General features: G+C 43.8%; 2 non-coding genes across 2 annotated transcripts; both read left to right on the top strand.

The window, feature by feature from the left end:
* Positions 1-10303: 10303 nt before the first annotated feature.
* Trnat-ugu (transfer RNA threonine (anticodon UGU)) lies at positions 10304-10378 on the top strand. Its single transcript has one exon. It is a non-coding gene; the product is annotated as a tRNA-Thr (tRNA).
* Positions 10379-10746: 368 nt separating this feature from the next.
* Trnat-ugu (transfer RNA threonine (anticodon UGU)) lies at positions 10747-10821 on the top strand. Its single transcript has one exon. It is a non-coding gene; the product is annotated as a tRNA-Thr (tRNA).
* Positions 10822-11199: the final 378 nt, after the last annotated feature.

The following is an 11199-nucleotide window of genomic DNA, read 5'->3' as shown; positions in this document are numbered from 1 at the left end:
TACATTGATTACAGGTGTCCCAGCTACTTTACAATGTTGTGTCTATCTTGTGCCTGTTGTAGCAACTTACGAAGGACGCCCACTGTTTCTGCCGAGTGGTGACAGCTAGACACCTGCAAGTACAGTATAGGCACGTGCATTTGGGCTTACGATAAACAGATTGTCCTAGTGATCTATTCACTTTCCCATTGACTAAAATATCTAGGTAATGGAAGATAGCCATCTTCCTCCACTTCTATCGAAAATTGGATATTCTCGTGAACTGAATACTGATGTTGCAAGAATCGTGACAGCTCTTCCTCGCCATTGGCCACACTACAAAAATATCATCCATATTTCACCAGAAGACTTTTGGTATCAGTTCCGCAGACTCGAGTGCCCTCTGGTCAAACTTTTCCATAAAAAAGTTCGCTACCAGGGAGGATAGGTGACTACTCATGACAGCAATGTCAACTTGTTCAAGATATTCAACACTGGATGAAAAGCGAGTTGAGAAAATGGGGTGATGTCACAGTAGTGTTGTATCATACTTGAACTTACAACCCATGAGTGACAACGAATGCAATAGAACGACCCTTGTGAAGAGTGGAACGACGTAAAACTTACTAATAAGGCCAGTTCATTGAGTTGCAGAGACTTCAGTTTATTAATAATGTCACCAGAATTGCGAATACGATGTGGTCATTTTACTATGAAATGTCTCTGCAACGAAGCAAGATATTCAGCAGAGTCATAAGTCATCTTTCCGGTATTACTGACAATCGGTCGTCCCATGTGGATTTTCGGAAGATTATACAATCTGGGAGGAACGAAACTGTGAGGACGTAATTTGATAGCGGAAGAGACGAAAATTTAACAACGCACATGTTTTCCTTTTTACTCCCCCTTGTAGAGTCTTTGTCATTTCACTGAACAGGCTGTAAACCCGGTTGTAGACATCACGTTGCCCTTGCCCGCTGGAAGCACCACCGTTTGAGGATTTTGTAGCAGTATGGGCAGTGTGGCCCTTTCGAATGAGGAAGTATTGGAATAACTACGTCTTCGTCACCTTTCTAATATTTAGATCAGTATTTCCTTATTCTGATGGGTATACGAATAAAGATTTTATAAAGCCAACTTTGCTGAAATCACTTTTAATTTTAAAAAGTTCAAAAACGTTGTTTAGAGCTGCACTACACCAAGTTTACTGGCTGAGTCATCTGTGTGGGAGCGTTGTTGGTGTGGCTGTCACGACTTAAGTGGCAGATCGGTATGTTTCGCTCTTAGAGTCTCCGTGGCGATCTTATGTTTAATAAACTATGGCGATAAATATCTTCCTCCGACGTCTCCATACGTCGCCAACACACATGTACCAAGCCACATGTTTTCCTACGGACAGCGCAAGAGTAAGCGGCTATATCAAAGCACACCAACACTCAATGTCATCAACAGACTGCAACTGTTCGATTCTTTCCACAACAAATAATTTCTTTGGCCTCGGCAGTGCAGTACTCTGTGAAAAGTTAACAGAAGTTTTTGCATATTATTTTATTTTATACTACACATCCTACTGTTTGCATATTATTTAAGCTTTAAAGGAAACGTAGGGTTAAAAAATTAAAATTACAATTTTGTACAGACGGAATAAAAGCAATTTTTCTTCACACCACTAAGAGGTTGCACTGATTACTATGTTTACAATACATAGGTGTATACATGGAGATACGAGTACTTCGAAAGGAATTATTTTAAAAAATTACAAAAAAAAACAAAGAAAATTATGTTGTGTAATTGCGTATAATTTACTGTATCTTTACAAGTTTCAGTTTTTTTAACATTCATAAAGCCTTCTAGCTCAAAATTAGTACCGTATTGTGAAGAACCTTGCCGTCCATCAGCGTGTTTGATTCATAAAAGCTTTTCTTGCATTGCATGCACGTTTGGCCCTAATGTTTATGATTTCTCTACTTTTTATCCACTGCACAGATTTACTACCATAAGAGTTACGGTGACTGTAACGCTCAAACAAGTGATTTGAGGTGCCAACATACTGCAAGTATGTGCTGTGCCATCTCATATAAAGCGACCTCAAACAAAGCGAAATTTTCATGTGATATTACTGTTCCATAATTCAAATTACAAAGGAGACATGTGTTGACAGATGTTAATATTTTCCAGCTGTCAATTTAATAAGTGATGGTTCCAAAACACTGTTGTTGTTGTGGTCTTCAGTCCAGAGACTGGTTTGATGCAGCTCCCCATGCTACTCTATCCTGTGCAAGCTTCTTCATCTCCCAGTACCTACTGCAACCTATATCCTTCTGAATCTGTTTAGTGTATTCATCTCTTGGTCTCCCTCTACGATTTTTACCCTCCACGCTGGTGATCCCTTGATGCCTCAGAACATGTCCTACCAACCGATCCATTCCACTAGTCAAGTTGTACCACAAACGTCTCTTCTCCCCAATTCTGTTCAATACCTCCTCTTTAGTTATACGATCTACCCATCTAATGTTCAGCAGTCTTCTGTACACCACATTTCGAAAGCTTCTATTATCTTCTTGTCTAAACTATTTATTGTCCACGTTTCACTTCCATACATGGCTACACTCCATACAAATACTTTCAGAAAAGACTTCCTGACACTTAAATCTATACTCGATGTTAACAAATTTCTCTTCTTCAGAAACGCTTTCCTTGTCATTGCCAGTCTACATTTTATATCCTATCTACTTCGACCACCATCAGTTATTTTGCTCCCCAAATAGCAAAACTCATTTACTACTTTAAGATCTCATTTCCTAATCAAATTCCCACAGCATCACCCGATTTAATTCGACTACATTCCATTATCCTCGTATTGCTTTTGTTCATGTTAATCTCATATCCCCCTTTCAAGACAATGTCCATTCCGTTCAACGGCTCTTCCATGTCCTTTGCTGTCTCTGACAGAATTACAATGTCATCGGCGAACCTCAAAGTTTTTAGTTCTTCTCCAAAGATTTTAATACCTACGCCGAATTTTACTTTTGTTTCCTTTACTCCTTGCTCAATATACAGATTGAATAACATCGGGGATAGGCTACAACCCTATCTCACTCCCTTCCCAACCACTGCTTCCCTTTCACATCCCTCGACTCTTATAACTGACATCTGGTTTCTGTACAAACTGTAAATAGCCTTTCACTCCCTGTATTTTAGTCCTGCTAACTTCAGAGTTTGAGAGTGTTCCAGTCAACATAGTCAAAAGCTTTCTCTAAGTCTACAAATGCTAGAAACCTAGGTTTGCCTTTCCTTAGTCTATCTTCTAAGATAAGTCGTAGGGTCAATATTGCATCACGTGTTCCAACATTTCTACGGAATCCAAAATGATTTTCACCGACGTCAGCTTCTACCAGTTTTTCCATTCGTCTGTAAAGAATTCGCTTTAGTATTTTGTAGCTGTGACTTATTAAACTGACAGTTCGGGAATTTTCACATCTGTCAACACCTGCTTTCTTAGGGATTGGTATTATTATATTCTTCTTGAAGTCTGAGGGTATTTCGCCTGTCTCATACATCGTGCTCACCAGATGGTAGAGTTTTGTCATGACTGGCTCTCCCAAGGCCATCAGTAGTTCTAATGGAATGTTGTCGACTCCCGGGGCCTTGTTTCGACTCAGGTCTTTCAGTGCCCTGTCAAACTCTTCTCACAGTATCATATCTCCTACACTATAACGAACTACACTCCTGGAAATGGAAAAAAGAACACATTGACGCCGGTGTGTCAGACCCACCATACTTGCTCCGGACACTGCGAGAGGGCTGTACAAGCAATGATCACACGCACGGCACAGCGGACACACCAGGAACCGCGGTGTTGGCCGTCGAATGGCGCTAGCTGCGCAGCATTTGTGCACCGCCGCCGTCAGTGTCAGCCAGTTTGCCGTGGCATACGGAGCTCCATCGCAGTCTTTAACACTGGTAGCATGCCGCGACAGCGTGGACGTGAACCGTATGTGCAGTTGACGGACTTTGAGCGAGGGCATATAGTGGGCATGCGGGAGGCCGGGTGGACGTACCGCCGAATTGCTCAACACGTGGGGCGTGAGGTCTCCACAGTACATCGATGTTGTCGCCAGTGGTCGGCGGAAGGTGCACGTGCCCGTCGACCTGGGACCGGACTGCAGCGACGCACGGATGCACGCCAAGACCGTAGGATCCTACGCAGTGCCGTAGGGGACCGCACCGCCACTTCCCAGCAAATTAGGGACACTGTTGCTCCTGGGGTATCGGCGAGGACCATTCGCAACCGTCTCCATGAAGCTGGGCTACGGTCCCGCACACCGTTAGGCCGTCTTCCGCTCACGCCCCAACATCGTGCAGCCCGCCTCCAGTGGTGTCGCGACAGGCGTGAATCGAGAGACGAATGGAGACGTATCGTCTTCAGCGATGAGAGTCGCTTCTGCCTTGGTGCCAATGATGGTCGTATGCGTGTTTGGCGCCGTGCAGGTGAGCGCCACAATCAGGACTGCATACGACCGAGGCACACAGGGCCAACACCCGGCATCATGGTGTGGGGAGCGATCTCCTACACTGGCCGTACACCACTGGTATTCGTCGAGGGGACACTGAATAGTGCACGGTACATCCAAACCGTCATCGAACCCATCGTTCTACCATTCCTAGACCGGCAAGGGAACTTGCTGTTCCAACAGGACAATGCACGTCCGCATGTATCCCGTGCCACCCAACGTGCTCTAGAAGGTGTAAGTCAACTACCCTGGCCAGCAAGATCTCCGGATCTGTCCCCCATTGAGCATGTTTGGGACTGGATGAAGCGTCGTCTCACGCGGTCTGCACGTCCAGCACGAACGCTGGTCCAACTGAGGCGCCAGGTGGAAATGGCATGGCAAGCCGTTCCGCAGGTCTACATCCAGCATCTCTACGATCGTCTCCATGGGAGAATAGCAGCCTGCATTGCTGCGAAAGGTGGATATACACTGTACTAGTGCCGACATTGTGCATGCTCTGTTGCCTGTGTCTATGTGCCTGTGGTTCTGTCAGTGTGATCATGTGATGTATCTGACCCCAGGAATGTGTCAATAAAGTTTCCCCTTCCTGGGACAATGAATTCACGGTGTTCTTATTTCCATTTCCAGGAGTGTATTTTAAAATATTCGTTTCTGTATAACGTAGTTTAAGATATTTATATTATGTCTCATAAAACAAAACAAAATATACCAGAGAAACATAGTACACGTGCTCAATCAAAATTTAATAACTCACGTGATTTGAGGATTTGGTCAAATATTAATATGGTTTTATCTCGAAAGTATAAAAATGTGACTTGGCACTTTCTTGCCGGGACCACTATATTAAGGTCTACGGTCCCTTGGCGCTGTAAAAATTTTAAGCTTCTAAATCAATGCAATGAGCAGATACGACTATTTATGTCACACATTTTGATACTCGAAAGCTCACTCATCAAAACCTACAGGGGAACTCTCGTTGATCTAGAATAACGAAATTCGGCAATGTTTCACAATACAAGTACAGTAAAGAATCCGAAAACTGCTAATCTGTAATTATATCAGTCGAAAAAATATTTTTTGTAATTTTTTTTATCAATCTGCCTGTCTGTTAATACTTTTTCCTCTGGAGCAATTCGGCGTATCAGGTTCAAACGTATGTCATATACTGAGGTTTATGATCGCATGGTAGTGTAAAAATTGTTATCTCCTAAGTCAACGCAATCAATGCAATTTATATCACACATATTGATATCTGAAAACTTAGAAAGGCTGCAGGGTGCTTGCTGTTGACACAGAATCATGAAACTCGCAAGAAGGAAGCTCTCACAGTAAAGTAACCAGGCTGCAGATATAAGAGTGGAAGAGCATAAACTGGAAGCAGTGGTTGACAAAGGAGTGATACAAATCTGTACTCTTAACATCGGTGTTATTCAATCATTGAACAAAAAATAAAGGAAATCAAAGAGAAATTTCGAAATGGAACTAAGGTTCAGAAATGGTTCAAATTGCTCTGAGCACTATGGGACTTAACGTCTATGGTCATCAGTCCCCTAGAACGTAGAACTACTTAAACCTAACTAACCTAAGGACATCACACAACACCCAGCCATCACGAGGCAGAGAAAATCCCTGACCCCGCCGGGAATCGAACCCGGGAACCCGGGCGTGGGAAGCGAGAACGCTACCGCACGACCACGAGATGCGGGCTCAGGAGGAGGAAATAAAAAGTGGAAGATGTGCTAGTGACATAATAATTCTGTCAGAGATGATAAGGAACTTAGAAGATCAGCTGAACGCAATGCATACTGTCTCAAAAGGATGTTATAAGATGAGCATCAGCCTAAGTAAGACATGGCTACCGGAATATATTAAATTACGTGACGCTGAAGGATTTGGATAGGAAATAAACTGTCGAGTTTTGCTCTTCAGGAAGCAAAATAACCGAGAATGGTAGGAGTGAGGAGGTTATAAAATGGTGACTGACAGTAATAAGACAAAAATGATAAGTGTTTTGTTTTGGAGAACGCGGGCGATTTTCATATCCATTTTCCACTGAGATGTGTTTGTTCTTTAATTTCTTTGGAATCGATTTCGAAACCTTTTGCAGCTTCATTTTCAGACACTTACGCACAGTTCAAATGGTTAAAATGGCTCTGAGCACTATGGGACTTAACTTCTTTGCCCATCAGTCCGCTACAACTTAGAACTACTTAAACCTAACTAACCTAAGGACATCACACACATCCATGCCCGAGGCAGGATTCGAACCTGCGACCGTAGCGGTCGCGTCGTTCCAGACTGTAGCGCCTAGAACCGCTCGACCACCCTGGCCGGCTACGCACAGTTATCAAAATGAATTATGCCTACAGTTCATTTCCATAAACGTCGCTAGAAACATGAACACACAAAAACTTCGAAATCAATTCTAAATAAATTAAACAAGAAACACATCTGAGTGGAAACTTGATAGGAAGATAGCATTTTTGCTACAAAAAAAAAAATTGCAGTTCGAACCCCATTACCCAATTTCATGGAAACAACAAGAAAATATAAATAATTTTTCGTCTAATGTAAATAAACGCAGCTCATATCAACGATCGCGACATGGCAAAGTATCTAACATCTTTATACTCCTTGTAATTATATTCAGTGTTTGTTTACTGTGATACGAAATGCACGTAAGTACGGTGTGTGTGTGTGTGTGTGTGTGTGTGTGTGTGTGTGTGTGTGTGTAAGCTGGCTGAAATGCGCGCTATCGGAATTAATTTGTCACGAATATCACGAGGCAGTGCAAAGTAAGTACCTCAAAACGTAACGTTCTTTTCTTTTCACAGACATTTCGGTAATGTGTGTGTCAATCTTCATTACTTTCGTCAGCACCACTACTTTAGTGTCTTGCTGCGCATGGTCCAGAGGATGATTTTCATGTAACACCTCCGTATGATAATGAACCTGCAATGGTTCGAAAACTAGTTAATTTTACAATAATATCTTATAAAATTCAAGAAGGTACTGGTTGCATATAACCTACATAAACCGCCACTTCTTCAGATGTCTTTCATGAAACACTTTCATGAATTCTTTGACAGTGTATCGGTATACTTTTAACAAATCTTTTATAAAAGTAACAATATAATCCTAATTTATATATGTACGCTGCTGCGGGAAAAAAAATACCACACCCTCAAGGACCATGATCAGTGATACCATGGTACAATATGTGCATATTGACGGGTTGTAGTGTTCGTGATTCATTTGTCTCCGTCATCCGCGATAATATGGCTCTCAACAGGCTTACCTATGCACCCTCTGTTTTGACTCTATATGCAGTAACTGAGCCACGCTTACAAGGGGAGACCGCCAATTGTGAAATTCAGATTCGATTCATACTGCGCATAATAAAAGCTCATGGCCAGAGGTGTAATGTGGCAAAGCACCAAGATGCACTTCTCAGCCATTGTCGAGAAAATCGACAGTTAAAAGAAACCGTTGCGGTGAAATACTCTCTACGATTAATAACTTTCTACAGCGTCGTGGCGCAGCGGTAAGCGCTCGGGTTCGTAATCCGAAGGTTGCCGGATCCAATCTCGCGCCATGCAACTTTTTTTTTTTTAGTATTTGTTTTTTGTAATTCAAATATATATATATATATATATATATATATATATATAATTCCCGGCAATCAGTTGCAACAATTATGCATATAATAAGTTGTTGAAAGTCGTTTGTCGTGGAAAAACTGGCGACTTCGAACATCATTATGTTTTCCGCAAACAAAGTTTTATTTCACAAATGTTATTGTCTTCATAATGTTAACCACGTATAGTTAACGGAAGACGTAGAAACGGTATTCCGAAACGAATACGTATAGCGTAAGTGAAACGTTCGAATTTGCTGTGGCAGGTATGAAATATAAACTCCGTTACTCGCTCGTTACACTTGAAGGACAGATGTTGAATGGGCCGAAACGAGCCGCCGCATAACAGCGTAGTTGCCTGCTAACTTCGAATGGAGGTAGATGCGGTCCCTAGCGCAACTTATAACATCGTCGAAAATCAGTGCGGACGGGAGAGCTTTGGTACACCCTGTTAAAAAAACGGAAAAATGGAGGCGGTACAATTGGAGAGCGATCCGCCTTCACCAACATGCATAAGCAATTCATTAATAGTTATATATATATATATATATGAATTACAAAAAACTAATAATAAAAAAAAGTTGCATGTTTAGAAGTTATTCATCGTTGAGAGTATTTCACGGCAACGGTTTCTTTTAACTGTCGATTTTCTCGACAATGGCTGAGAAGTGCATCTTGGTGCTTTGCCACATTACACCTCTGGCCATGAGCTTTTATTATGCGCAGTATGAATCGAATCTGAATTTCACAATTGGCGGTCTCCCCTTGTTAGAGGTGAACAGTGTTTGCAACATTTATTCTAGGATACAACCAAGTCCCGCCGACGGGTACGTACTCCTTTTGAACAACTTTACCCGTTTGAACGGGGTCACATTGTGTTGTTGCGGGAAGGTGGATGGATGTATCGATGGATTGCTGCACATGTTGGCACAATATATCTATGGTGTAACGCTGCTTTCAGCAGTGGTCTGTGGGATATTTCCACAGGCGTAGGGACCAGGTTTTGGCGTTTGCGTTGTACAGGCGCCAGTCAAGATCGATGAGTTGTGCGAGCCGCGTTGACCAACTGAACATCATACAGGGAAGAAATCAGGGCACGTGTTGCGCCTGATTTGTCACCAGAGAGCTTCGGGAATGGTTCAAATGGCTCTGAGCAGACTTAACATCTTAGGTCATCAGTCCCCTAGAACTTAGAACTACTTAAACCTAATTAAGCTAAGGACATCACACATATCCATGCCCGAGGCAGGATTCGAACCTTCGACCGTAGCAGCCCCGCGGTTCCGGGCTGAAACGCCTAGAACCGCACGGCCACCGTGGCCAGCAGAGCTTTGGGAATCGTCAGCTTGTAGGAGGACTGAGATAACGTTTGCTTCTGGCCCGGCTACTACTGACATCACCAGGCCGCCAAGCATGGCTGTTCTGGCGTCGTGAAGAGCCGACTGGAGAGCCAAGTGGCGCTCTGTTATCTTCAGTGAAGAGAGTAGGTTCTGTCTGTATGCGAGTGTTCGACGTACCCATGTATGGCGTAGACCTTGTGAGTGCATTCACCCATGATACACGTGGTCCACCCCAGACAGATGGCGTGGGGGCCATCGGTTACAACTTGCGCTCACATCTGATGTTTTTGCAGGGTAAAGTGACAGGTATTCGCTACATTGCAGAGGAAGCTGATTTGCTTTCACATCTGGACAGGGCACGTCCACATACAACTGCTGCGATGCTACGTGATCGTCATGGCATACAACAACTGCCATGGCTAGCAAGATCACCAGATTTTTAACTATATATATATGACGGTAGTATCTGCTCCCGAAAGAACAGTTACCGTGGATGACCATGCAGCTTTGCTAGAAATGAAATGATATTTAAATGGACACCCTAGCTGCAAGCAGGCGTTGATACACTTCATTGGGGACATGTTGAAAATGTGTGCCCCGACCGGGACTCGAACCCGGGATCTCCTGCTTACATAGCAGACGCTCTATCCATCTGAGCCACCGCGGTCACAGAGGATAGTGCGTCTGCAGGGACTTATCCCTTGCACGCTCCCCGTGAGATCCACATTCCCAACATATCCACACCACTACATTCGTAGTGCGCCTACATTCGTAGTGTGGATCTCACGGGGAGCGTGCAAGGGGTAAGTCCCTGCAGACGCACTATCCTCTGTGCCCGCGGTGGCTCAGATGGATAGAGCGTCTGCTATGTAAGCAGGAGATCCCGGGTTCGAGTCCCGGTCGGGGCACACATTTTCAACATGTCCCCAATGAAGTGTATCCACGCCTGCTTGCAGCTAGGGTGTCCATTTAATTATCATTTCATTTCTAGCAAAGCTGCATGGTCATCCACGGTAACTGTTCTTTCGGGAGCAGATACTACCGTCATATATATAGTTAAAAATATGGGTTCCCGGCCTTTGACCTTCTTGTGCGAACGCACACGCTGTGCCCGAACTCGTACGGGACTTGGTAGATTAATCTACCACGAGTAATGAGTATGATGGGCAAACATCTATTAGGCGCACTACGAATGTAGTGTTGTGGACATGTTGGGAATGTGGATCTCAGGGGGAGCGTGCAAGGGATAAGTCCCTGCAGACGCACTATCCTCTGTGCCCGCGGTGGCTCAGATGGATAGAGCGTCTGCCATGTAAGCAGGAGATCCCGGGTTCGAGTCCCGGTCGGGGCACACATTTTCAACATGTCCACAATGAAGTGTATCAACGCCTGCTTGCAGCTAGGGTGTCCATTTAATTATCATTAAGATCACCAGATGTTTCGGCAGTTGAACACGTGTGGGGCATAGTGAAGCAAGAACTTGGTCGTGCTCCAGGGACTGCAGGAAACGTTGCCGAAATGCAACAAAAAGTGCAAAATACTTGGGACAGTGTATGCCAGGATGCCATTCGCCACCTTTATGATTGACCGAATGTGGGGGATATACGTCTGCGTTGCAGCCAGAGGGGAGTGCAGGGTGCAATGTGTATTGATGTGACTGTTTGGGCATCCTGTACTGGGACATGTGAGTTTCGTTTGGTCTGACTTCGTTACCATACACCTCTACAGT

The sequence above is a fragment of the Schistocerca nitens genome, chromosome 1 (assembly GCF_023898315.1).
Source record: "Schistocerca nitens isolate TAMUIC-IGC-003100 chromosome 1, iqSchNite1.1, whole genome shotgun sequence".
Lineage (NCBI taxonomy): Eukaryota > Metazoa > Arthropoda > Insecta > Orthoptera > Acrididae > Schistocerca > Schistocerca nitens.
Note: the sequence above shows the minus strand (reverse complement) of the source record. Positions and strands in the feature narration are given on the sequence as shown.